A 27,867-nucleotide genomic window follows, 5' to 3' on the forward strand; every position below is an offset into this window, starting at 1 on the left:
AGGAGGCAGTAGAAGGAGAGTCGTTGAGCACGCGAAAGACATACGTTTCAATCCCAGATTTGCTTCGGATGAGCCTTGCAATTAGGGGCAAGCCGAGTAAAGCTGCGGAGCCCCTGTTTCCTCATTTGTAAAACAAGTCTGCTAATGCTTCCTGTGGCAGGGTTCTAAAGGATTTGAGACAACTGATGTCAGGTGGCTGGCGCTGGCTGTTTCTGAGTTAGGTGGTAAGGCCAATAGGTAGCAGAGGCCAATAACTGGGTAGAAGAGGACAAGATGCCCAGTGGACCTATTTTGCCAAATTCTGCAAACATCCTATTGGAGTTCCTGCTGCTGCTGTTAAAAAAAAAAAACTGTGCCCCTGCACAGTTTAAATAAATTCAAAAGGACTATCAGTAACTTTCAGAGTAAGATTTGGGCTTTGCATCAATGAAGAGACATCAGGACAATCAGAGATACCATCAAGGAGCAGCACTTTGCCTGCTCCATAAAATCACCATGATTTAGTCCTTTAATGAAAAAAGGGGCTTGTGCAGGCACAACAGCTGTGGTTTTATGAGGGGAAAATAAGCCAGAATTCCTTGTGGTGGGGCTGTTGCCACAAGGGGTCAGATCTGGATTTTTGGTGGAGGCTGGCATATCCTACAGTGACAAAAACATGATTGGAAGTCAAATAGCTTGAAATAACTTGCTTGTTTTAGGGGAGAATAGCTCAAGCAATACCAAACCTGACTAGCTCTGTTTAAGTAAGGACTTCAGTGTTTTTGATCTGAGGTTGAATTGAGTGTCTGGAGTGGGAACAGAAGAAGGAATACCATTATCTTTAAGCTTGCCCTGGTTGCTGGTTGCCCACTTAGCACATGTGAGCAGTTTAACTGTCACCATGAATAAGGGCTTTTTTTTCCCCCAAGGTTATAAACAGAGATGCATAAATATTTTGGATCCATCAGCCTCCAAGTATTCTTCAGATGTTTTGAGTTCAACAAAACAGAATACACTGTGCTGAGTACATTCTCCCTTGCTTTTTGAGGATCACGTGTGATTTATAGGAAATGGAATCCATATGTTTCTGCTTCATTTACATTTAACTCATCAAAAGATTGTGTTGTAAAGCTATGTGATGTCCAAGATGGCTTTTTGAGCTTGGTGGTTTCTTTTTTTTAAATAAGCTGCTTAAAAGTTTTTGTTCCTTTAAAAGTTAGAGAGAGAGAGAGAAGAGAAAGATACCTAGGAAGGCCTGTTTTGCCAAGATGAAATAGATTTGAACACTAGGAAGTTCAATTTAAGCTGAAACTACAAACCAAAGAATTTCAAATGGGTCCAGAATTTGGAAGAAAACAAAGGTTCCTCTCCAGTCACTTTCCGAAGCATCTCCGATGAATGCAGAAAAGCAGCTGGCCACTCAGCAACCCCACTAAGGGAAGAGAGGGCTGTGAATGCACCATTAGTGACCCAGCTAACACATGTGCCCACTGCTGGAAGAGCTGTTATTCTCAGGCCTCCTGAGACCAGTCACTCTAGTCCAGATAAAGAACTTTTTGCCCTATTTTAGCATGGAAATATCTGCTCTCCTGGTGTTTTCCCGGGATTGTCCTGTCCTAGGCCAGCATTTCCTATTTGTTCTTCTGCCATCTGGCCCAAATAGCTGGCCACTAGACTGAATACTGTGTGTGCATTTGGGATGGTGTTTATTTATTGGACAACTTCTTTAGAGAAATATCTTGTTTAGCTCACAATAGAGCCAAGAAAGCATGCAGTTTGTATAAAGTAAGAAATATGTTAACGAGGGACCCACAAGTTTGTAAGAAGCCAAATGTAAAACTAAGTTTTCTTTCGCCATCTCAATATTTAGTCACTCTCATAGCAGCTCTTTAATCATTTTAGACATGCTTTATCATCAATATATGGCATCTTATGAAAGTTTTCAGGAGAAAAGCACCCAAATTGGAACTACTTAATGTGATAGTATAATTGAGATAACTATAAATCTCTGTAGAGGACTTATCTGCTCATCTCTAGAACAATATATAGTGTTCGATGTGAAACTTCATTATCCAGTGAGGTCTTTTAGATTGTGTGGTCTGAAGTCATTTCAACAGAATTAATAGTCCTGTGAATTACTTATACATACCAATTCAGTTATCTGGGGGTGAGGGGCAGCATTTTGGAATCTTTTCTTTTTTATGTGCAGTTTATTTTTATATATTTATTTATTGGCTGCGTTGGGTCTTTGTTGCTGCGTGTGGGCTTTCTCTACTTGCAGCAAGCGGGGGCTACTCTTTGTTGTGGTGCACAGGTTTCTCATTCTGGTGGCTTCTCTTGCAGAGCACCGGCTCTAGGCGTGTGGGCTTCAGTAGTAGTGGCACACAGGCTTCAGTAGTTGCAGCGCACGGGCTCTAGACTACAGGCTCAGTAGTTGTGGTGCATGGCCTTAGTTGCTCTGCTCCACATTTGGGATCTTCCCAGACAAGGGATCGAACCCATGTCCCCTGCGTTGGCAGGCGTATTCTTTTTTTTTTTTTAACATCTTTATTGGAGTATAATTGCTTTACAATGTTGTGTTAGTTTCTGCTGTATAACAAAGTGAATCAGCTATATGTATACATATATCCCCATATACCCACCCTCTTGCGTCTCTGCCCACCCTCCGTATCCTACCCCTCTAGGTGGTCGCAAAGTACCGAGCTGATCTCCCTGTGCTATGCAGCTGCTTCCCCCTAGCTATCTATTTTACATTTGGTAGTATATATATGTAGTGTTATTCTCTCACTTCATCCCAGCTTACACTTTCCCCTCCCTGTGTCCTCAAGTCCATTCTCTACATCTGTGTCTTTATTCCTGTCCTGCCCCTAGGTTCATCAGAACCATTTTTTTTTTAGATTCCATATATATGTGTTAGCATACGGTATTTGTTTTTCTCTTTCTGACTTACTTCACTCTATATGACAGTCCCTAGGTTGATCAACTTCACTAAAAATAACTCAATTTTGTTTCTTTTTATGGCTGAGTAATATTCCATTGTATATATGTGCCACATCTTCTTTATGCATTCATCTGTCAATGGACACTTGGGTTGCTTCCATATCCTGGCTATTGTAAATAAAGATGCAGTGAATATTATGGTACATGACTCTTTTTGAATTATGGTTTTCTCAGGGTATATGCCCAGTAGTGGGATTGCTGGATCATATGGTAATTCTATTTTTAGTTTTTTAAGGAACCTCCATACTGTTCTCCATAGCGGCTATATCAGTTTACATTCCCACCACCAGTGCAAGAGGGTTCCCTTTTCTCCACACCCTCTCCAGCATTTATTGTTTTTAGATTTTTTGATGATAGCCATTCTGACTGGTGTGAGGTGATACTGTATTGTAGTTTGTTGTTTTGTTTGTTTGTTTGTTTGTTTTGCAGTACGCGGGCCTCTCACTGTTGTGGCCTCTCTCTTTGCAGAGCAGAGACTCCGGACGTGCAGGCCGTGGATCACGGGCCCAGCCACTCCGCGGCACGTGGGATCCTCCTGGACCGGGGCACGAACCCATGTCCCCAGCATCAGCAGGCGGACCCTAAACCACTGCACCACCAGGGAAGCCCCTGTATTGTAGTTTTGATTTGCATTTCTCTAATGATTAGTGATGTTGAGCATCCTATCATGTGTTTGTTGGCAATCTGTATATCTTCTTTGGAGAAATGTCTATTTAGGTCTTCTGCCCATTTGTGGATTGCATTGTTTGTTTTTTTGATATTGAGCTGCATGAGCTACCTGTATATTTTGGATATTAATCCTTTGTCAGTTGCTTTGTTTGCAAATACTTTCTCCCATTCTGAGGGTTGTCTTTTCGTCTAGTTTATGGTTTCCTTTGCTGTGCAAAAGCTTTGAAGTTTCATTAGGTCCCATTTGTTTATTTTTGTTTTTATTTCCATTACTCTATGAGGTGGGTCAAAAAGGATCTTGCTGTGATTTATGTCATAGGTGTTCTGCCTATGTTTTCATCTAAGAGTTTTATAGTGTCTGGCCTTACATTTAGGTCTTTAATCCATTTTGAGTTTATTTTCATGTACAGTGTTAGGAAGTTTTAGAATTTCATTCTTTTACATGTAGCTGTCCAGTTTTCCCAGCACCATTTATTGAAGAGGCTGTCTTTTCTCCATTGTATACGCTTGCCTCCTTTATCAAAGATAAGGTGACCATATGCGCGTGGGTTTATCTCTGGGCTTTCTATCCTGTTCCATTGATCTATATTTCTATTTTTGTGCCAGTACATGCTGTCTTGATTACTGTAGCTTTGCAGCATAGTCTGAAGTCCAGGAACCTGATTCCTCCAGCTCCATTTTTCTTTCTCAAAATTGCTTTGGCTATTCAGGGTCTTTTGTGTTTCCATACAAACTGTGAAATTTTTTGTTCTAGTTCTGTGAAAAAGCCATTGGTCGTTTCACAGGGATTGCATTGAATCTATAGATTGCTTTGGGTAGTATAGTCATTTTCACAATGTTGATTCTTCCAATCCAAGAACATGATATATCTCTCTATCTGTTTGTATCATCTTTAATTTCTTCAACAGTGTCTTATAGTTTTCTGCATACAGGTCTTTTGTCTCCTTAGGCTTATTCCGAGGTATTTTATTCTTTTTGTTGTAATGGTAAATGGGAATGTTTCCTTAATTTCTCTTTCAGATTATTCATCATTAGTGTATAGGCCTGCAAGAAATTTCTGTGCATTAATTTATATCCTGCTACTATACCAAATTCATTGATTAGCTTCAGTAGTTTTCTGGTAGCATCCTTAGGATTCTCTATGCAGAGTATCATGTCATCTGCAAACAGTGACAGTTTTACTTCTTCTTTTCCAGTTTGGATTCCTTTTTTTCTTTTTCTTCTCTGATTGCTGTGGCTAAAACTTCCAAAACTATGTTGAATAATAGTGGTGAGAGTGTGCAACCTTGTCCTGTTCCTGATCTTAGAGGAAATGGTGTCAGTTTTTCACCATTGAGAATGATGTTGGCTATGGGTTTGTCATACATGGCCTTTATTATGTTGAGGTAGGTTCCCTCTATGCCTACTTTCTGGAGAGTCTTTATCATAAATGGGTGTTGAATTTTGTTGAATGCTTTTTCTGCATCTACTTAGATGATCTTATGGATTTTATTCTTCTGTTTGCTAATATGGTGAATCACACTGATTGATTTGCATATATTGAAGAATCCTTGCATTCCTGGGATAAATCCCACTTGATCATGGTTTATGATCCTTTTAATGTTTTGTTGGATTCTGTTTGCTAGTATTTTGTTGAAGATTTTTGCATCTATGTTCATCAGAGATATTGGCCTATAGTTTTCTTTTTTTGTGACATCTTTGTGTGGTTTGGTATCAGGGTGATGGTGGCCTCGTAGAATGAGTTTGGGAGTGTTCCTTTATCTTCAATTTTTTTGGAAGAGTTTGAGAAGGATGGGTGTTAGCTCTTCTCTAAATGTTTGTTAGAATTTGCCTGTGAAGCCATCTGGTCCTGGGCTTTTGTTGTTGGAAGATTTTTAATCACAGTTTCAATTTCAGTGCTGTGATTGGTCTGTTCATATTTTCTGTTTCTTCCTGGTTCAGTCTCAGAAAGTTGTGCTTTTCTCAGAATTTGTCCATTTCTTCCAGGTTGTCCATTTTATTGGCATAGAGTTGCTTGTAGTAATCTTTCACGATCCTTTGTATTTCTGAAGTGTCAGTTGTTACTTTTCCTTTTTCATTTCTAATTCTGTTGATTTGAGTCTTCCCTCTTTTTTTCTTGATGAGTCTGGCTAATGGTTTATCCATTTTATTTATCTTCTCTAAGAACCAGCTTTTAGTTTTGTTGATCTTTGCTATTGTTTCCTTCATTTCTTCTTCATTTATTTGTGATCTGATCTTTATGATTTCTTTCCTTCTGCTAACTTTAAGGTTTTTTTTCTTCTTTCTCTAATTGCTTTAGGTGTAGACTTAGGTTGTTTATTTGAGATTTTTCTTGTTTCTTGTGGTAGGATCATATTGCTACTAACTTCCCGCTTAGAACAGCTTTTGCTGCATACCATAGGTTTTGGGTCATCGTGTTTTCATTGTCGTTTGTTTCTACGTATTTTTTGATTTCCTCTCTGATTTCTGCAGTGATCTCTTGGTTATTTAGTTGTGTATTGTTTAGCTTCCATGTGTTTGTATTTTTTACAGTTTTTTTCCTGTAATTGATTTCCAATCTCACAGCATTGTGGTCAGAAAAGATATTTAATATGATTTCAATTTTCTTAAATTTACCAAGGTTTTGTGACCCATGATATGGTCTATCCTGGAGAATATTCCATGAGCACTTGAGAAGAAAGCGTATTCTGTTGGTTTTAGATAGAATATCCTATAAATATCAATTAAGTCCATCTTGTTTAATGTGTCATTTAAAGCTTGTGTTTCCTTATTTATTTTCATTTTGAATGATCTGTACATTGGTGAAAGTGGGGTGTTGAAATCCCCTACTATGATTGTGTTATTGTCGATTTCCTCTTTTATGGCTGTTAACATTTGCCTTACATATTGAAGTGCTCCTATGTTGGGTGCATAAATATTTACAATTGTTATATCTTCTACTTGGATTGATCCCTTGATCATTATATAGTGTCCTTCTTTGTCTCTTGTAGTAGTCTTTATTTTAAAGTCTATTTTGTCTGTTATGAGAATTGCTATTCCAACTTTCTTTTGATTTCCATTTGCATGGAATATCTTTTTCCGTCCCCTCACTTTCAGTCTGTATGTGTCCCTAGGTCTGAAGTGGGTCTCTTGTAGACAGCCTATATACAGGTCTTGTTTTTGTAACCATTCAGCCATTCTATGTCTTTTGGCGGGAGCATTTAATCCATTTGCATTTAAGGTAATTATTGAATGTATGTTCTTATTACCATTTTCTTAATTGTTTGGGGTTTGTTTTTGTAGGTCTTTTCCTTCTTTTGTGTTTCCCGCCTAGTGAAGTTCCTTTAGCATTTGTTGTAGAACTGGTTTGGTAGTGCTGAATTCTCTTAACTTTTGCTTGTCTGTAACGGTTTTAATTTCTCCATCGAATCTGAATGACATCCTTGCTGGGTAGAGTAATCTTGGTTGTAGGTTTTTCCCTCTCATCACTTTAAATATGTCCTGCCACTCCCTTCTGGCTTGCAGTGTTTCTGCTGAAAGATCAGCTGTTAACCTTATGGGGATTCCCTTTTATGTTATTTGTTGCTTTTCCCTTGCTGCTTTTAATGTTTTTCCTTGTATTTAATTTTTGATAGTTTGATTAATATGTGTCTTGGCATGTTTCTCTTTGGGTTTATCCTGCATGGTACTCTCAGCCCTTCCTGGACTTGACTAACTGTTTCCTTTAGGGACGTTTTCGACTATAATCTCTCCAAATATTTTCTCAGACCCTTTCTTTTTCTCTTCTTCTTCTGGGACCCCTATAATTCAAATGTTAGTGCATATAATGTTGTCACAGAGGTCTCTGAGACTGTTCTCAATTCTTTTCATTCTTTTTTCTTTATTCTGGCAGGCCGATTCTTAACCACTGTGCCACCAGGGAAGTCCAGGATTTTGGAATCTTGAAATTTAGAGTTGTTTCCCCTAATTCCTAGCCCTAAAGAACATTTAATAAAATGTTTCTTAATTTCATCATCCAGTGCTAACTGCTGTTAACATTTTAGTATATGTTCTTTCAGCTCATGCATGTGGGCATGTGCTTGCATACACAGACACACACACACATTTTAATGAGATCATATTATTTATTCTGCTTTGTAGCTTCTCTTTTTCATTTAGAAATATATTATGGACTTTTTCCTATGTTAATAAACTTTTTTACCTCATCAGGTTTAATACAGAATTTTAAAAATAATGTTTTTAGGATTGTACTATGATTAACTTAATATCTCAGAGTCTTTTTATATGTAGGGTTTTAAAAAATCTTTATTTTAGATACATTTTTAAATGTTGACCTTAGTTTTTAAAAATGTTTTCTATATTTTAAGACACATTAGAAAATAAACTAATTATCTTCTGCATCTTGCATTTCATTTTGGACCAATGCACACTTTGAGAACCATGGAGAATATCCATCTCCCTCTTTTAGAAGAGGCCAAGCATTCCTATATAGATGATACTTTTTAAAGACCCTAGAAAAAATCAATAGGACAATCAGTAATTTTTTTTCTTCCTTAGGAAAAAAAAAGTGTTTCCACCCCATTCCATTGCCAAGAAGAGCCTTGTGACTTAGATTAATCTGCCTCCCTTTCTGTGATGTTTAGTCCACTGGTAAAACTCCCAGAGTCAACTTCAAAGAAAGTTGAGATCCATACCTATTTTGCTGTCTGTTTCTGAGTTTCTTCACCCCTTGTTTCGGAGTTTTCCAATCTGTTACTATAGAACTCAGTCCTGTCCCTTTTGTTGACAGGTTGCCAGGATACATCCTGGCAACAAAGGCTGGGGTTCCTGTTCCAGGCAGCCAGCCTCACATACTACATGAACTCTTGCAAGAGGGGATGTGAATCGTGGAGCTCCCAGCTAGTCTGCTCCTGTTTCCACCAGCTCCCTCACTGAGGGGTTCAGCAGGCCATGACAAAAGCCAAAATAGAAAGATGAAGAAAAAATGTTACAAGGTGAGTCTCCCAGAAGGTGTTCTTTCTTGGTTGTCTGTCTCAAATCTTACCTTTCAACTAGCAATAATAATCTTGATCTCTTCCACTTCCTTCTCACCACTATGTAGTAATATTTCCTTGCTATAGGAAAGGAATCCAAAGAAAAGTAACCAATTCTTAAGTTAAAAAAAAACCCTCAAATACTACTTAACAAATGAACAAATATTGTTTTACTTCATTGGATGATTCTGACAATAATTGAACTATGGATTAAATGTTTTAATGGCTAAAAGAATCAAATTCCATTTAAAGGGATGATTTTTAAAATTTTCTTAAGAAAAGTTGATAAAATATATTTTTAACATAAATTCAGAATTATATGTTTATAAGCCAGATTATCCATGAAAGAAAAGGGGTGATAAAGGCTATAGTTACTCAGTTGACTTGGTAGTTTTTTTTTAATTGAGATAAAATTCACATGGAGTGAAATGTAACTGATCTTAAGTTTAAATTCAAGTTCCTAAAAAAACAATGAATTTGATATATATATACAACCATGTAAACCATCACCTTAATCAAGACATAGGACATTTCTATCACTCAGAAAGTTTCCTCACATCCCTTCCAGTCAGTCTCCCCTCCTTAGGCAACCACTGTTCTGATTTCTATTACTAGAGAATAATTTGGCTGTTCATGAATTCTATATGAGTAGAATCATACAGTATGTATTCTTGTATCTGACTTCATTGGCTCAGCAGAATGTTTTTGAGATTGTTCCTGTTGCTGTGTATATAAGTAGTTCAATTCCTTTTATAGGTGAGTATTAATGCAGTATAGAATTATTCCACATCTGTTTATCTATTTTCCGATTGATTGATATTTGGTTTGTTTCCAGTTTCGGTCTCCTATAACTAAAGTTGATTTAAACATTCTTGCACAAGTCTTTTGGTGGACATATGTTTTCATTTATCTTGGGTTCAGACCTAGGACTAAAACTGATGGATGATAGGGTAGACATATGTTTATCTTTATAAGGAGCATGAAATGATATGTCATTGTGGTTATAATTTGCATTTCCTTCATGACTAATGAAGTTAAGCATTTTTACACAAGCTTGTTGGAGATTTGCATCTCTTTTTTGTTAAGTATCTATTCATATTTCTTGCCCGTTTTAAATGTGTTTTTATTTTTATATCATCTTTATTGATACATAATTCACATACAATAAAATGCACCCATTTTAAGTACACAATCTGATGAGTTTTGTAAGTGATTACATCCATTTTACCACCAATGATAAAATATAAGAATATGTCCATTAACTTTGTATTTCATTCTCCACCCACCTACCCACCAAGTAATCACTGATCTACTTTCTGTCACAGATTAGCTTTGCCTGTTTAGAATTTCATATAAATGAAATAATTCAGTATATTCTCTTTTGCATATGATTTCTTTTATTCAGTATAATATGTTTGAAAGAGATCTATGTCATTGTGTGTAATTTGTTCATTTTTATTGTGGAGTAATATTCTGTTGTATGAATGTGCCATAATTGGTTTATCCATTTACCTGTTAATGTGTATTTATGTTGTTTCCAGTTTTTCACTGTTAAGAGCTGTTATGAACATTTGTTTTATATTCTATTTGTGGACATATATTTTCATTTCTCTAGGATAATTATTTAGGGACAGAATGTCCATATCATTAGGTAGATATATATTTAACTTTATGAGAAATTGCCAGATGGTTCTCCATAGTGGTTGTAATGTTTCACATGCCCACGAGGCATATATGGGAGTTTTGATTTTTTCACATCCTAACACTTGGTATTGGTAATTTTAAAAATTTTATCCATTCTAGTGTGTGTACAGTGGTATCTCTGTGGTTTTATTTTGCATTTTCTTCACAAACAGCAAAATGATATATACTATTGTTTCATGAGCTTGTTGATATTTTATACGTTTTCTGTTGTGAATAATCTATTCAAAGCTTTTGCCCGAATTAGGCAACCCATATTGGGTTGCTTGCCATATATGTGTCAAATATATGTATTGAAAACATTTCTTCCCAATCTGTGGCTTATCTTTTAATTTTCTTAATGGTATTTTTTAAAGAGTAGAAGTTTCTAATTTATATGAAGTAAAATTTTAAATTCTTTTTCTTTTATGTTTAGTGCTTTTTGTGTTTTGTCTAAGAACTCTTTGAAAATATTGAGGTCATAAAGTATTTTCCTATACTTCTAGAAGCTTTATAGTTTTAATTTTTATATGTAGTTCTATGATCCACCTCGAGTTAATTTTTGTGTTTGGTGACAGTAGATGGTTGATATTCATTTTTCTGCTACATGAATCCAGTGGTTCCACCATCATTTGTTTAAAAGATTTTCCTCGCTCTATTGAATTGTCTTGGCATCTTTGTCAAAAAAGAATTGATCACATATGTGAATCAGCCATATTTCTGGACTCTATTCGGCTACATTAATCTATTTATTTGTCTTTATTGCCATCATTAATTTTTAATAAGCCAGCTCATCTTGGCTTGCATGTAATAAAACAAATATTCAAAACAGATATACAAGTTGAGTCCTTCCATGACTGCTTGCCAGTGGAACCACGCACAAGAGTTTGAATCAGGTTGGGCATTCTGTCTTGTATGTTGTCCAAATCTTTACCTAGGCAGTAATCTGACTTTAAGCAATTCTGTAATAAGCAAAAGCTAAAAATATACAGTTATAAATTTAATCAAGAATGATAATCCCAGGAAAAGGGATGTATTTTTCAAACCCATTTACACAGAATGTAGCTTGAACTTAATTTTCATTCGTTCAATAATTTATTGAGTGTCTACTGTATTCCAGACACTGTTCTAGACAAGGAAAGTGGGAGGAAAATATTTCTTTGTTCGTAAGGAAACAATACTTAATATAATCTCTACTCTATTGCCTGTTTAATAGTGTATGTCTCACAATTACAGAGAAAAGAAACCCTATGCCTGATAAAATAAGCATCAGATTAAAAGTTTTTATGCATTCCTATGAATTGACAGAAAATTATCAGCACTCAAATGTTTAATAAGGAAAAACATTTCCTCAGTCTTTCCAAGTTTGCTATCACCATCATGAATATACATTTCTTTTGAGCCTGAGAATGTAAGCTATCATTTCTGTCAGTTGCATTTTCCAACTTGTTTTAGAAATTGAATCTTATATATTATTTCTAAGAGAACTTGGTTCACAAACTGGACCTTAATATGGCTGTTTCTTCTCTGGATCTATATAATTTAAATGAATATTATTTTATTCTATTTTTAAAAATATTTTAATTTTATTTTATTTTTATACAGCAGGTTCTTATTAGTCATCAATTTTGTACACATCAGTGTATACATGTCAATTCCAATCACCCAATTCATCACTCCACCATCCCCACACCCCGTGGTTTTCCCCCCTTTGTGTCCATACGTTTGTTCTCTACATCTGTATCTCAACTTCTGCCCTGCAAACCGGTTTATCTGTACTTTTTCTAGGTTCCACACACATGTGTTAATATATGATATTTGTTTTTCTCTTTCTGACTTACTTCACTCTGTATGACCATCTCTAGATACATCCACGTCTCAACAAATGACCCAATTTGGTTCCTTTTTATGGCTGAGTAATATTCCATTTTGTATATGTACCACAACTTCTTTATCCATTCATCTGTTGATGGGCATTTTGGTAGCTTCCATGACCTGGCTATTGTAAATAGTGCTGCAATGAACATTGGGGTGCATGTGTCTTTTTGAATTATGGTTTTCTCTGGGTATATGCCCAGTAGTGGGATTGCTGGATCATATGGTAATTCTATTTTTAGTTTTTTAAGGAACCTCCATACTGTTCTCCATAGTGTCTGTATCAATTTACATTCCCACCAACAGTGCAAGAGGGTTCCCTTTTCTCCACACCCTCTCCAGCATTTGTTGTTTGTAGATTTTCTGATGATGCCCATTCTAACTGGTGTGAGGTGATACCTCATTTAGTTTTAATTTGCATTTCTCTAATAATTACTGATGTTGGGCAGCTTTTCATGTGCTTCTTGGCCATCTGTTGTCTTCTTTGGAGAAATGTCTATTTAGGTCTGCTGCCCATTTTTGGATTGGGTTGTTTGTTTCTTTAATATTGAGCTGCATGAGCTGTTTACATATTTTGGAGATTAATCCTTTGTCTGTTGATTCGTTTGTAAATATTTTCTCCCATTCTGAGGGTTGTCTATTTGTCTTGTTTATGGTTTCCTTTGCTGTGCAAAAGCTTTGAAGTTTCATTAGGTCCCATTTGTTTATTTTTGTTTTTATTTCCATTACTCTAGGAGGTGGGTCAAAAAGGATCTTGCTGTGATTTATGTCATAGAGTGTTCTGCCTATGTTTTCCTCTAAGAGTTTTATAGTGTCCAGTCTTATATTTAGGTCTCGAATCCATTTTGAATTTATTGTTGTGTATGGTATTAGGGAGTGTTCTAATTTTATTATTTTACATGTAGCTGTCCAATTTTCCCAGGACCACTTATTGAAGAGACTGTCTTTTCTCCCTTGTATATCCTTGCCTCCTTTGTCGTAGATTAGTTGACCATAGGTGTGTGGGTTTATCTCTGGGCTTTCTATCTTGATCCATTGATCTATGTTTCTGTTTTTGTGCCAGTACTATATTTTCTTGATTACTGTGGCCTTGTAGTATACTCTGAAGTCAGGGAGTCTGATTCCTCCTGCTCCATTTTTTTCCCTCAAGACTGCTTTGGCTATTCGGAGTCTTTTGTGTCTCCATACAAATTTTAAGATTTTTTGTTCTAGTTCCATAAAAAATGCCATTGGTAATTTGATAGGGATTGCATTGAATCTGTAGATTGCTTTGGGTAGTTTAGTCATTTTCACAATATTGATTCTTCCAATCCAAGAAAATGGTATATCTCTCCATCTGTTTTTATCATCTTTAATTTCTTTCATCGGTGTCTTATAGTTTTCTGCATACAGGTCTTTTGTCTCCCTAGGTAGGTTTATTCCTACGTTTTTTATTCATTTTGTTGTAATGGTAAATGGAAGTGTTTTCGTAATTTCTCTTTCAGATTTGTCATCATCAGTGTATAGGAATGCAAGAGATTTCTGTGCATTAATTTTGTATCCTGCAACTTTACCAACTTCATTGATTAGCTCTAGTAGTTTTCTGGTGGCATTTTTAGGATTCTCTATGTATAGTATCATGTCATCTGCAAACAGTGACAGTTTTACTTCTTCTTTTCCAATTTGTATTTCTTTTATTTCTTTTTCGTCTCTGATTGCTGTGGCTCGGACTTCCAAAACTATGTTGAATAACAGTGGTAAGATCGGACATCCTTGTCTTGTTCCTGATCTTAGAGGAAATGCTTTCAGTTTTTCACCATTGAGAATGATGTTTGCTGTGGGTTTTTCATATATGGCCTTTATTATGTTGAGGTAGTTTCCCTCTATGCACACTTTCTAGAGAGCTTTTATCATAAGTGGGTGTTGAATTTTGTTGAAAGCTTTTTCTGCATCTATTGAGATGATCATATGGTTTTCATTCTTCAATTTGTTAATGTAGTGTATCACATTGATTGATTTGCATATATTGAAAAATCGTTGCATCCCTGGGATAAATCCCACTTGATCATGGTGTATGATCCTTTTAATGTGCTGTTGGATTCTGTTTGCTAGTATTTTGTTGAGGATTTTTGCATCTATGTTCATCAGTGATATTGGTCTGTAATTTTCTCTTTTTGTGGTATCTTTGTCTGGTTTTGTATCAGGGTGATGGTGGCCTCATAGAATGAGTTTGGGAGTATTCCTTCCTCTGCAATTTTTTGGAAGAGTTTGAGAAGGATGGGTGTTAGCTCTTCTCTAAATGTTTGATAGAATTCACCTGTGAAGCCATCTGGTCCTGGATTTTTGTTTGTTGGAAGATTTTTAATCACAGTTTCAATTTCATTACTTGTGATTGGTCTGTTCATATTTTTCTATTTCTTCCTGGTTCAGTCTTGGAAGGTTATACCTTTCTAAGAATTTGTCCATTTCTTCCAGGTTATCCATTTTATTGGCATAGAGTTGCTTGTAGTAGTCTCTTAGGATGCTTTGTATTTCTGTGGTGTCTGTTGTAACTTCTCCTTTTTCATTTCTAATTTTATTGATTTGAGTCCTCTCCCTTTTTTTCTTGTTGAGTCTTGCTAATGGTTTATCAATTTTGTTTATATTTTCAAAGTCCAGCTTTTAGTTTTACTGAACTTTGCTATTGTTTTCTTTGTTTCTATTTCATTTATTTCTGCTCTGATCTTTATGATTTATTTTCTTCTGCTAACTTTGGCTTTTGTTTTTTCTTCTTTCTCTAGTTATTTTAGGTGTAAGGTTAGATTGTTTATTTGAGATTTTTATTGTTTCTTGAGGTAGGCTTATATAGCTATAAACTTCCCTCTTAGAATGCTTACACTGCATCCCATAGGTTTTGGATCATCATGTTTTCATTGTCATCTGTCTCTAGGTATTTTTTCATTTCCTCTTTGATTTCTTCAGTGGTCTCTTGGTTATTTAGTAACGTATTGTTTAGCCTTCATGTGTTTGTGTTTTTTATGGTTTTTTTCCCTGTAATTTATTTCTAATCTCATAGCATTGTGGTCAGAAAAGATGCTTGATATGATTTCAATTTTCTTAAATTTACTGAGGCTTGATTTGTGACCCAAGATGTGATCTATCCTGGAGAATGTTCCATGCGCATTTGAGAAGAAAGTGTAATCTGCTGTTTTTGGATGGAATGTCCTCTAAATATCAATTAAATCTATCTGGTCTATTGTGTCATTTAAAGCTTCTGTTTCCTTATTTATTTTCATTTTGGATGATCTGTCCATTGGTGTAAGTGAGGTGTTAAAGTCCCCCACTATTATTGTGTTACTGTCAATTTCCTCTTTTATAGCTGTTAGTAGTTGCCTTATGTATCGAGGTGTTCCTATGTTGGGTGCATATATATTTATAATTGTTATATCTTCTTCTTGGATTGATCCCTTGATCATTATGTAGTGTCCTTCCTTGTCTCTTGTAACATTTTTTATTTTAAAGTCTAGTTTATTGGATATGAGAATTGCTACTCCAGCTTTCTTTTGATTTCCATTCACATGGAATATCTTTTTCCATCCCCTCACTTTCAGTCTGTATGTGTCCCTAGGTCTGAAGTGGGTCTCTTGTAGACAGCATATATATGGGTCTTGTTTTTGTATCCATTCAGCAAGCCTGTGTCTTTTGGTTGGAGCATTTAATCCATTCACATTTAAGGTATATTCCTATGACCATTTTCTTAATTGTTTTGTTTTTGTTTTTGTAGGTCCTTTTCTTCTCTTGTGTTTCCCAGTTGAGGAAGCTCCTTTAGCATTTGTTGTAGAGCTGGTTTGGTGGTGCTAAATTCTCTTAGCTTTTGCTTGTCTGTAAAGCTTTTGATTTCTCCATCGAATCTGAATGAGATCCTTGCCGGGTAGAGTAATCCTGGTTGTAGGTTCTTCCCTTTCATCACTTTAAGTATATCATGGCATTCCCTTCTGACTTGCAGAGTTTCTGCTGAGAAATCAGCTGTTAACCTTACAGGAGTTCCTTTGTATGTTATTTGTCATTTTTCCCTTGCTGCTTTCAATAATTTTTCTTTGTCTTTAATTTTTGCCAATTTGATTCCTGTGTGTCTTTACATGTTTCTCCTTGGGTTTATGCTGTATGGGACTCTCTGTGCTTCCTGGACTTGGGTGGTTATTTCCTTTCCCATGTTAGGGAAGTTTTCAACTATAATCTCTCCAAATATTTTCTCGGGTCCTTTCTCTCTCTCTTCTCCTACTGGGACCCCTATAATACGAATGTTGTTGTGTTTAATGTTGTCCCAGAGGTCTCTTGGGCTGTCTTCATTCTTTTTTCTTTATTCTGTTCCACAGCAGTGAATTCCACCATTCTGTCTTCCAGGTCACTTATCTGTTCTTCCGCCTCAGTTATTCTGCTATTGATTCCTTCTAGTGTAGTTTGCATTTCAGTTATTGTATTTTTCATCTCTGTTTGTTTGTTCTTTAATTCTTCTAGGTCTTTGTTAAACATTTCTTGCATCTTCTCGATCTTTGGCTCCACTCTTTTTCCGAGGTCCTGGATCATCTTCACTATCATTATTCTGAATTCTTTTTCTGGAAGGTTGCCTAGCTCCACTTCATTTAGTTGTTTTTCTGGGGCTTTATCTTGTTCCTTCATCTGGTATATAGCCCTCTGCCATTTCATCTTGCCTATCTTTCTGTGAATGTAGTTTTTGATCCACAGGCTGCAGGATTGTAGTTCTTCTTGCTTCTGCTGTCTGCCCTCTGGTGGATGAGGCTATCTAAGAGGCTTGTGTAGATTTTCTGATCAGTATTATTATTTTAAGTAATTTCCCCAAACTCTCTGGTGAATGAAACATTTTCAGGCATATATGCAATTCAAGAAATAAGTTGTGAGTGGTGAAGGATGTGAATGATTCCAGAGCACCCTTCCTGAGGCAGCAGTGGAGATTCCCATGGAGTCTTAAAAACATAGCGAAAGCTTTTCTAAATAGTACAGTATACAAGTACAGCAGGAGGCACACACAGTGTTGCGGGCAACAGGAAAGGAAAATGTAAAGGAGGCAAGTTGCTAACAGTTCAAAAGTGATGACAAACTGCAAATAGAATTTCCACAGTGCAGTGCAACCAAACATTTATTTCAGAGAAGCCTCTAAGAGGAGGCTAATGGAGTTCTCTGCAAACAAAATTTAGTAGGATTCTGGTTGCGCTGAGTGCTATTTTGTAGATTCACATTGATTAATAATTGGATGTTTCACTGTTAGAATAAAATGGAGTCTCATTTGTATGCTCTAATTCAGGGGTTAGGAAACTTTTCCTATAAATGGCCACGTAGTAAATAATTTAGCCCTCATAGGCAAAAGCAGTCAAGACAAATACATAAATGAACAAGCATGGCTCTGTTCCAGTAAAACCTGATTTACAAAAAGAGGTGGGCGGCTGGCCAGGTTTGACCAGTGAGCCCTAGTTTGTTGACACTTGTTCTAATCTTCAAGGAATTCTGATAAGATATCTTCCAAAATTATACATTGACATTTAAAGAACTGTGGCCTTGAAACTGTTCTTCCTCAGAGTGCCCAGTACTTTGGGGGGCTCTCTTCAGAAGAAATATGACTTCAAAGGAGAATTAAACTTTGAAAGTAATATGTATTCAAAATGCATGTGGTCAGGAAAGACAATATATGAATAACTCAGCTCAGGAAAGCCTAACTCTGTGTTTTTCCTTCAGTTTTTTACCTAGTCATACAGCACCCAATACATGTGTCTACCTAATCATAAGGCTACCTCTGGTGTGCTTGTCTAGCTCTGTTCTTGGGGGGAGCTCTATGCCGTAGATGCTCGTTGCTCATAAGGTCCAGGGCTTGGTCCAAGCCAATGACTGGATTCTCTTTTCTCTTAAATTTGGTAAATAGACAGTCTTCCTTCAGTATCCTTGGGCGTTTGGATCCAGGACCTCCTGTGGGAACCAAAATTCATGGATGCTCAAGTCCCTTATACAAAATGGTGTAATATTTGCATATGGCCTATGCATATCCTCCAGTATACTTTTAAATCCTCTCTAGATTACTTGTAATACCTAATACAAAGTAAATGCTATGTAAATAGTTGTAAATACAATGTAAATAATATGTAAATAGTTCCCAGTGTATGGCAAATTCAAGTCTTTTTTTTTTTTTAACTTTCTGGACATTTAAAAAATATTTTTGATCTGATGTTGGTTGATTCTGCAGATGCAAAACCCACAGATATGAGTGACTGACTGTAGTTATGCTTCTAAATCTAGAATGATAATCCCTTTTTGAAAAATTATTGTAATATAGTTTATTTACAATGTTGTGTTAGTTTCAAGTGTACAGCAAAGTGATTCAGTTATACATATATTCATTCTTTTTCAAATTCTTTACCCATATAGGTTATTACAAAATATTGGGTAGAGTTCCCTGTGCTATACAGTAGGTCCTTGTTGGTTATCTATTTTATATATAGTAGGTGTATATGTTAATCCCAAGCTCCTAGTTTATTCCTCACCCCACCCCAGCGTTTCCCCTTTGGTAACCGTGACTTTGTTTTTGAAATCTGTTAATCTGTTTCTGTTTTATAAATGAGTGCATTTGTATCATTTTTAAAAATTAGATTCCACATATGAGTGATATATTTGTCTTTCTCTGTCTGACATACTTCACTTAGTATGATAATCACTAGGTCCATCCATGTTGCTACAAATGGCATTGTTTCATTCTTTTATATGTCTGAGTAATATTCCGTTGTATATATGTACCACATTCGCTTTATCCATTCATCTTTCAATAGCCATTTAGGTTGCTTGCATGTCTTGACTATTGTATATAGTGCTGCTATGAACATTGGGGTACACGTATCTTTTCAAAGCATGGTTTTCTCCAGATGGGTGCCCAGGGTTGGGATTGCTGTATCATATGGTAACTCTATTTTTAGTTTTTTAAGGAACCTGCATACTGTTCTCTCTAATGGTTGTACCAGTTTACATTCCCACCAATGGTGTAGGTGGAGTCCCTTTTCTCCACACCCTCTCCAGCATTTATTGTTTGTAGACTATTTGATGATGGCCATTCTGACCAGGGTGAGGTGGTACCTCATTGTAGTTTTGATTTGCATTTCTCTGATAATTAGTGATGTTGAGCATCTTTTCATGTGTTTTTTGGCCATCGTATGTCTTCTTTGGAGAAATGTCTATTTAGATCTTCTGCCCATTTTTTGATTGGGTTGTTTGTTTTTTTGATATTGAGCTGCATGAGCTGTTTGTATATTTTGGTGATTAAACCCTTTCACTCACTTCGTTTGCAAATATTTTCTCCCATTCTGTTGGTTGTCTTTTCATTTTGTTTATTATTTCCTTTGCTGTGCAAAAGCTTTTAATTTCATTAGGTCCCATTTGTTTATTTTTGTTTTAATTTTCATTACTCTAGAAGGTGGATCCAAAAAGATATTGCTGCAGATTACTAATCCCTTGAGTTAATATTGTTAGGAATATTAAACAAGGGTTAGATGGTCAGATATTCCTCAGACTTGAGAAAATACCACAAAACTAGCTTTGAATACTTTTTCCAAAAGTCCTTTTCTGTTTTTATTCATCTATTTAATTAATGAGCTTGATTCTTGTTTAAAAATTTAGGTTAAAATTAAACTAATCTTACTCAGCTCATTCAACATTCAACATATTTTGTCAGTGCCTACAAAGTGCCTGGCACTGGACTAGGTGCTGGGCATCTAACTATGTAGAGAGCAAATGAGCCCCTAATGTTCATGGAGGTTACATCCAAGTGAAGGAAAAGAATACTACACAAGTAAACAAACAAGGTAAAAACATGCTGTAAGAGCTGTGAAGAAAATAAACAGCATTGTCATAACTGTGCACATAACTGTGACAGTGGTGGTGGCAGTGGTACATGTGTGCATGTGTTCACACACATGTTTCTGTATGTTGCATGTGTATGTGTGTGTTTCTGTGTTTTAGGAAGAAACAAAGAAATTACTTGAGAAAGAGTAGTCAGGAAGGGTCTGTCTGTTTGAGTCAATGATATTTTAACAGAGATCTGGAAAATGAAATGAGAAAGCTATGCAAAGACGGGGAAGATTCTAGGCAGTGGCAAGAGCATGTGCAAAGCTCCTTTTCACTCTCTCCCCTAACCTACCCCAGAGTGAGAACGAGTTCGGTTTATTTGAGGCACCAAAAGGTGAACATGGATGAAGCACAGTACAGGTGGGAGAGAGTAAATGGAGACCAAAGCAGAGGCTTAGGGACACACCAGGTTACAGAAGTTCAAGAGTTTGGATTTTATTTTGAGAATAGTGCAACAACCACGGAACATTTAGTCAGGGGAGGTATAGGATTTGTTTTATAACTTAAGTAGGTGAATATGACTGCTCTGAAAAAAAGAAAGATTAGGCAGTGGGAGTGGTTATTCACCCATTATGCCTGAAACAGCACGTGGATGGTGAGGCACCCCCATTCACCTGCGTGGCAGTACACTTAGGAGGGCAGGCAAAACATCACAAGAAGTTTTCCAAAATCACTGGAAGAATGGAGACAGGTGCGAAAGAATATGGGAAAGGAGAGGCATTAAGATGCAAAAAGCAAAAAAGACAGGAGAGGAGAAAGTGAGCAGAAAGAAAATATAAGAAGATGACTAGGGTAAAATAAAATGTTTACTTTTCTGTGAAATCATTCAAATGCACTTATACAGGGATAAAAAATACTAAATCCTTTTTTTAGACTGTCTACTAGTCCCTTTTACCTTTTCTCTTGCCCTCCTCTCCCAACCCCACATCTCCCATGCAAGCCCACAAGAAGATCAAGAACTTAGTTGGAGAGCTGGGGCAAAGGAAGGCATCCTCGTGATCATCTCACCTGCCTTCACTATCAGTATGACTTCTCCCAAGTCGAAAGATGTGGTCAAAGTTTATTTTAGTAAAATTACCGTGAAATGAACAAAGAACAAAGTGAGAAGTATTGAGGATTGGAGATAGAAGAAATACACGGTTGGAGAAAGACTCAGAATTCAATGTTTAGCCAACAATTGTCCTTATTAGTACCATCTGACCTAGTTACAATCCAGCCTATCATTACCAAATACATGCTAGATGGACTGGAATCTTGGCATGGATTCACTGCCAAATGAAGATTTTGACAATGATTATCAGTCTGTTCTCTTGTCCTAGAAGGAATTTGGAGAGAAATGTATAGAGGGGTGTGTGTGTGTGTGCACGCAACTAGAAGCAGAGTGCTCACCAAAGTGATAATAAATATAACTAATAAGATTCCAGCCTCTCGCCAAGTGTATATATTCATTGAAAGGATGGAAATACATATAGTTTGTGAAAAATTATTTATATTGTGGCTCTTTTTAAAATCAGAAATGTGTAGTAAGTAATTAGTTTTCATATTATTTGAATCACTTCAAGGCATTTTCTCTCAAAAATACCAAATGATTGTGCAATATTAAAATAAGATAAATCTTGGATTGCTTTATCTGTTCAGTTCCAAGTGAACCATATTATATATGAAACACATAACATTTCAATCAACAAAAATTAAAATCACATTTTCCTCTTCAGTTAGCCTATTTCCTATGTCAAATACCATGTCAAGTGGAGTTTAATTATTTTAACTATTGGGGTGGTTATGGGTAACAAGAAGTTTCCAAATAAACTTTTCAACAGAGACTCTCAGGAAATGCTTACTGATAAGTAGCACAGGAACACTGTTCTAGCTGTAATTACTGAAATGGACACTATCCATTGTGTGACTAAATAAAATAGGTTAGGTTGTGATTCACCAACAATTTAATAACATATAGTGTAACTGAATCTATTTCAATCTTAATTTTGTAACTGGAATTTTATAATTAATCCAGAGAGACAAAAATTTGTAGCCTAAAATTGTGTCATCCTTCCATATGATATTTACAAGACAGATTTAAAATCTATACATTTTCAAATAGTGATTTCATAATGTCTTAAGATAGTTCAGCTTATTCTATTTCTCCCATATAATTGGGTATTATAAGATTCTGGTATTCAAAATATCAGAAAACTAGAAAAACTATGAACAAATAGTTACAACACTTAAATGGAAGCTTCAGAAGACAACTGTGAGAAAAGAACAGTGAACAGAAAAAGTGAAAACAAGAAATTTATAAAGCCCACTGAAAGTAAATGCGGACTTACTAAATGCATCTCATCTACACCTTCCCACCCTGGGATCCAGAATAATGAAATAATTCTCAAGACAGAGAGAAAGGAAAAGCCTTTTTAGTCACCTAGGAGTTAATTGCCATATATGTCTTTTAGTGGAGTAGCCTTTGCAAATGGGACTTCTGGGCCTAAAAGGACAGGAAAGGTAAAGGAGGAGAATGAAAGGAAGAGGATGCTCACAATGACTCTTGTTGGTGTCCCATGGACCTTGGCTGATGGCATTCTCTGAAAAGTTCACCTGGAGGCTAGGATAACCACAAACCTTTACAGAAAAACTACAAAGGAAAAGAGCTCTGCTAGACCCTAGGGTTGGTCCATCTGTCCTATATGAAGATAGTAGAATCACATAATTCAAATAATGCCATAGTAATAGTACAGTAGTTGCATCCGTGAAGGAAAGGCCAAGACCATCACTGAAGCATTGGTATTATTGAGAATCTGATTGCTTCTTTTCAAAAAACACTTCTTACTTTGATAAAAAGATATGCCTCTTGGGGCTTCCCTGGTGGCGCAGTGGTTGAGAGTCTGCCTGCTGATGCAGGGGACGTGGGTTCGTGCCCTGGTCCGGGAGGATCCCACATGCTGCAGAGCAGCTGGGCCTGTGAGCCATGGGCGCTGGGCCTGCGCGTCCGGAGCCTGTGCTCCGCAACGGGAGAGGCCACGGCAGTGAGAGGCCCGCGTACCAAAAAAAAAAAAAAAAAAGATATGCCTCTCTTTCTTTAAGTGACTAAAGTAGGATTCTTTTTATTTGTAGTGACACACAATCCTAACAGATACATACGTGAAGTAAACGTACTATAATAGCCTATTAACTCATAGATGGAAGGGTTGGATTATTTGGAAATATCTCTAATGGTGGTCGTGGTAATGGGAACTCAAAAATTATGTCCAAAATATCTGTTCCAGGCCCCACTGCCAGAGGCAGCATTCTGGGCTGAATGAATTATTAAATAAATCCAGCTTCAGCCAGGCCTTCTTAGTGGACTCAAGTGTACTTAGGGCATTTATTATAAGAATACTTGTGCATGGAAACACAGGGGAATCAAACAGCCAGGCCTCAGGAAGCTAAAGAACTACCTGTTCCAGGGGAATTCCTAGTCAAAGAGTTGAGTGGACTCTGTTCTCCAGACCAAACACCAAAATAATGAATAGGTAATTTTTATAAAAGCTTCAGAATTCTAGAGGGAAATCAAAGGAATTTTCAACCAAGTTCTTTTTATTTCTGCTGATTATTCAGTGTTAATAATCAGGTATTATCCCCATTGGCTTTTCAGCTCTATACTCATTAGGTCTCTTTCTTGAATTGTTTCAAAAGCCTGCATAGAACTAGAGACCCGACCCTGCTTTCCTTTTTAGGAGAGGTGAAGAAAGAGCCCTATCCACAATCTAGCTCTGCAAGCCTGACCTGGTCACTGCTTTTCCACCTGTGAGGTGGCCCACTTCCTCTTTTATATTTGACATTACAGACATTAGTAACATCTGAATATAATTTCTCATTTCTTATTTGGAACATTGTGACAAGCTTCTTCCATTTTCTAATAGAATTATCACAAATCTCCAGGAGTGCAGATATTCTCTAGAAATAGTGCAAGATATAAAGACTAAAGAACATTGTATGTCTTCTGCACCCAGGCAGTAGTGACAGCCCCTCATGGTTGCTCACCTGAGTGTTCCAACATTGGCCTGTTCCCATGCTCTACCCTGTTTCACCCACAGTCACTCCATCTCCTTCTATTCTACTTTTTTTTCTAATTTTTAAAAATTGAAGTGTAGTTGATTTACAATGTTGTGTTAGTTTCAGTTGTACAGCAAGGTGATGTGTGTGTGTGTGTGTATATACACACACACACACACACATATATATATATACACAAGTATATATATTCTTTTTCAGATACTTTTCCATTAGGTTATTATAAGATATTGAATATAGTTCTCTGTGCTATGCAGTAGGTCCTTATTGTTTATCTATTTTATATACAGTAGTTTATATCTGTTAATCCCAAACTCCTAATTTATCCACCATCTCCCTCCCCAGCTTTCCCCTTTGGTAACCATGAGTTTGTTTTCTATGTCTGTGGGTCTATTTCTGTTTTGTAAATAAGTTCATTTGTATCATTTTTTTGTAGAATCCACATGCAAGTTATATCATATGATATTTGTCTTTGTCTGACTTACTTCGCTTAGTATGATAATCTCTAGGTCCATCCATGTTGCTGCAAATGGCATTATTTCATTCTTTTTATGGCTGAGTAATATTCCATTGTATATATATTCCACATCTCCTTTTTTATTTTATTTTATTTTTTATTAATTTTTATTGGAGTATGGTTGCTTTACAATGTTGTATTAGCCTCCACTACACAACAAAATGAATCAGCCATACACATACAGATATCCCCTCCCTTTTGGACTTCCCTCCTGTTTAGGTTACCACAGTGCATTAGGTAGAGTTCCCTGTGCTATACAGTATGTTCCCATCAGTTGCCTGTTTTATACATAGTATCAATAATGTATATGTGTCAATCCCAGTCTCCCAATTCCTCCCACCCCACCTCTTTCCCCCTTGGTATCCATACAGTTGTTCTCTATGTCTTTGTCTCTGTTTCTGCTTTGCAAATAAAATCATCTGTACCATTTTTCTAGATTCTACATATATGCATTATTATACATTATTAGCTTTTCTCTTTCTGACGTACTTCACTCTGTATGACACTCTCTAGGTCGATCCACGTCTCTACAAATGACCCAATTTTTTTTCTTTTTATGGCTGAGTAATATTCCATTGTATATATGTACCACATCTTCTTTATCCATTCATCTGTGGACATTTAGGTTGCTTCCATGTCTGGCTGTTGTAAATAATGCTGCTATGATCACTGGGGTACACATATCTTTTCAAATTAGAGTTTTCTCCGGGTATATGCTCAGGAGTGGTATTGCAGGATCCTATGGTAACTCTACTTTTATTTTTTTAGAGAACCTCCATACTGTTCTCCACAGTGGCTGCACCAATATACATTCCCACCAATGGTGTAGGAGGGTTCCCTTTTCTCCACACCCTCTTTAGCATTTATTATTTGTGCTCTTTTGGATGAGGGCCATTCTTATTTGTGTGAGGTGATACCTCATTGTAGTTTTGATTTGCATTCCTCTAATAATTTGTGTGCTGAGCATCTTTTCATGTGCCTTTTGGCCATCTGTGTATGTCTTCTTTGGAGAAATATTTAGCTCTTCTACATAGTCTGTCTTCTTCTTAGGCATAATTTATTTGTTGTGATGTTTCGTGCTGCTGTTCTTCAGCTTCACAACTCTTTCTCAGTGTCCTTTCTGCTTTAGCAACCATTGCTGTTATCTTTTCCAAGAGAGGAATTGTGATTGAACCGGTTCATCTGTTCATGTCATAGACTACTGGTGAGCCTATGATGGATAGCCCTTGTCCAATGCCCAAGTTCTGACACAATCAGCTTGGGTTGGGGATCAGGAGTTGAATAATATGCTACAGGACATGACCACCCAGGGCCACCTATCCGCTGAGGGGGTGGGGCAGATTTCCTTAGCAGGGGCTGAGTATGACAAGCACCATAATTATAATATTTCATACTGCTTTGATCTGATAATTTAAAAAAATGTACTCATATTTCCCATAACTTTTCAGTATTTTTTTTTCCTTTTTAGGACTACAGGTCGGATTGTCTTTTAATGAAATATGAATAAAATGTTATTTGAATTAGCTGCAGAATGAAAATTTTGGAATTCATCAGAATATTTTTTAAAAGGAAGAATAATTTTAAAAATCTATAGTTAGTCTTCTAATTACATTTTTCAGCCTGCAGGATTATTTATGAAAATATGGGGCAGAAGACCTATTAGAACCATATAATAACAATTATGATATCATACCACCTACCAGACAGTGTCCTAAGCATTTTATCTTTTAATCCTCATAATAACTCTGCAAGGTATTATCATCCTACCAAACATAAGGTGAAATTGAGGCACAGAGAGGTTACATATCCCAACATTCTGTAGCTGATAGACATTTTGGAGTAAGTGTTTAAAATAGACCTGAGTTTATTGCAAAAGTACTTTAAAGTGGAGGTTAACAGAGTATTACTGGGTTCTGGGTGTAAGCTACTTTTTCTGCTTTTACTTAGCAAATTAGACTGTACCAATGTATTTGAGAGCTTGCTTGAACTTGGACTCTATTTCCCAGACGTGTTAGTGAAATCTTGATTAAGATTTTAACGACCTGAGCCCATGACACACAGAAAGAGGCATGGGAATTGATTTAGCATCCAAAGGGAAGATGCTGTTGTAAATAAACTCTTTCATTCTTGAAGTGCTGTCTAAATGCAGCAAAATTCTACAGCAGAAGTTCACTTTCTAGTCCAGAAGTATTTGTCAAGATTTTTAGCAAAAATGTTTAGACATATGTCAGCTACTACTAGTAACATAAGATGGAACATGGAGCTAACTGCCTGAAGCAACATTAAACAGAATTTCAGAATTGGAAGGAGCATACAAGTCTGGCTCTGTGTAGTATACATAGTCTCAAGAAGTTAGGTACAAATTGCATTTAATAAACCAGAGGGATCTATTTTCCTACTAAAAGTTTACTTGCAGAGTAAAGTCTGCAATGGATCCTTTTAGGAAACCAAAGAACTTCCTTTGCCTGGTCTTTAGATGTTAAATGTTGATGTTCTCCAGATTTCCTCACTCATGATCTTTTTTCAGTTGTATGTTATATATAAGAAACTCTATAAAAGTTCCCCATTTCCTATAGGGAAATCAAAATTCTTGCGATTCGTTATAAGGCTTTTCATAATTTGTTCCCAGTATACCTTCTCAATTACTTATATAAATTATTCACCATTCTTTTCCCTTTCTCACTTTACCCACTACCCACCTTACTGCCCATCTACACACACACACACAAAACCACTCACATCCATCTACAAACTCATATATATACATCCATATACATACACACTCACACTCTTCCACTCACACCTATTCACACCCCCCCAATCACTGACACCCATGTACATATACACATTCACTTCCATCCATACACATACCACATCTAACAATTCACACCTCTATCCATACACTCATATCACACCCATCCACTCACAGTCATGTACATACCCACACCTAACCACTCACCATCTATACACTCACATATACATACGCTTACACTCGTACACATAATTCATATATATACCTATAATCTCACCCATCTGCCTTCCCATTTGCTCAAAGTAATCCTTATGTCAAAGTGGCATATTCTGATTCCTACAATTTTAAATAGGAAATGACTCTACAAAATGGAAATGTGTTTTCAGCTCAGACTTGAAACTGGAAGTAACCTTTTCCACCCAGGAAGGGTTTAAACATCCACCTCCAATTGTTAGAGAAGGCTGACTGAGGTCCTG

At 36.5% G+C, this 27,867-nt stretch overlaps 1 protein-coding gene across 4 annotated transcripts in view; it reads left to right on the forward strand.

Annotated features, from left to right (window-relative positions):
- The window catches only part of ZNF474 (zinc finger protein 474), a 163,251-nt gene that overhangs the window by 23,299 nt on the left and 112,085 nt on the right, over positions 1-27,867 (forward strand). For all 4 annotated transcript variants that reach the window (XM_019940894.3, XM_019940895.3, XM_073802437.1 and 1 more), the window contains exon 4: positions 3,448-8,621. The gene's annotated coding sequence lies outside the window, so the exon portion shown is untranslated. The remainder of the gene's footprint in view (positions 1-3,447; positions 8,622-27,867) is intronic.

Source organism: Tursiops truncatus, chromosome 3, assembly GCF_011762595.2.
Source record: "Tursiops truncatus isolate mTurTru1 chromosome 3, mTurTru1.mat.Y, whole genome shotgun sequence".
In the NCBI taxonomy this organism is placed as follows: Eukaryota; Metazoa; Chordata; class Mammalia; order Artiodactyla; family Delphinidae; genus Tursiops; species Tursiops truncatus.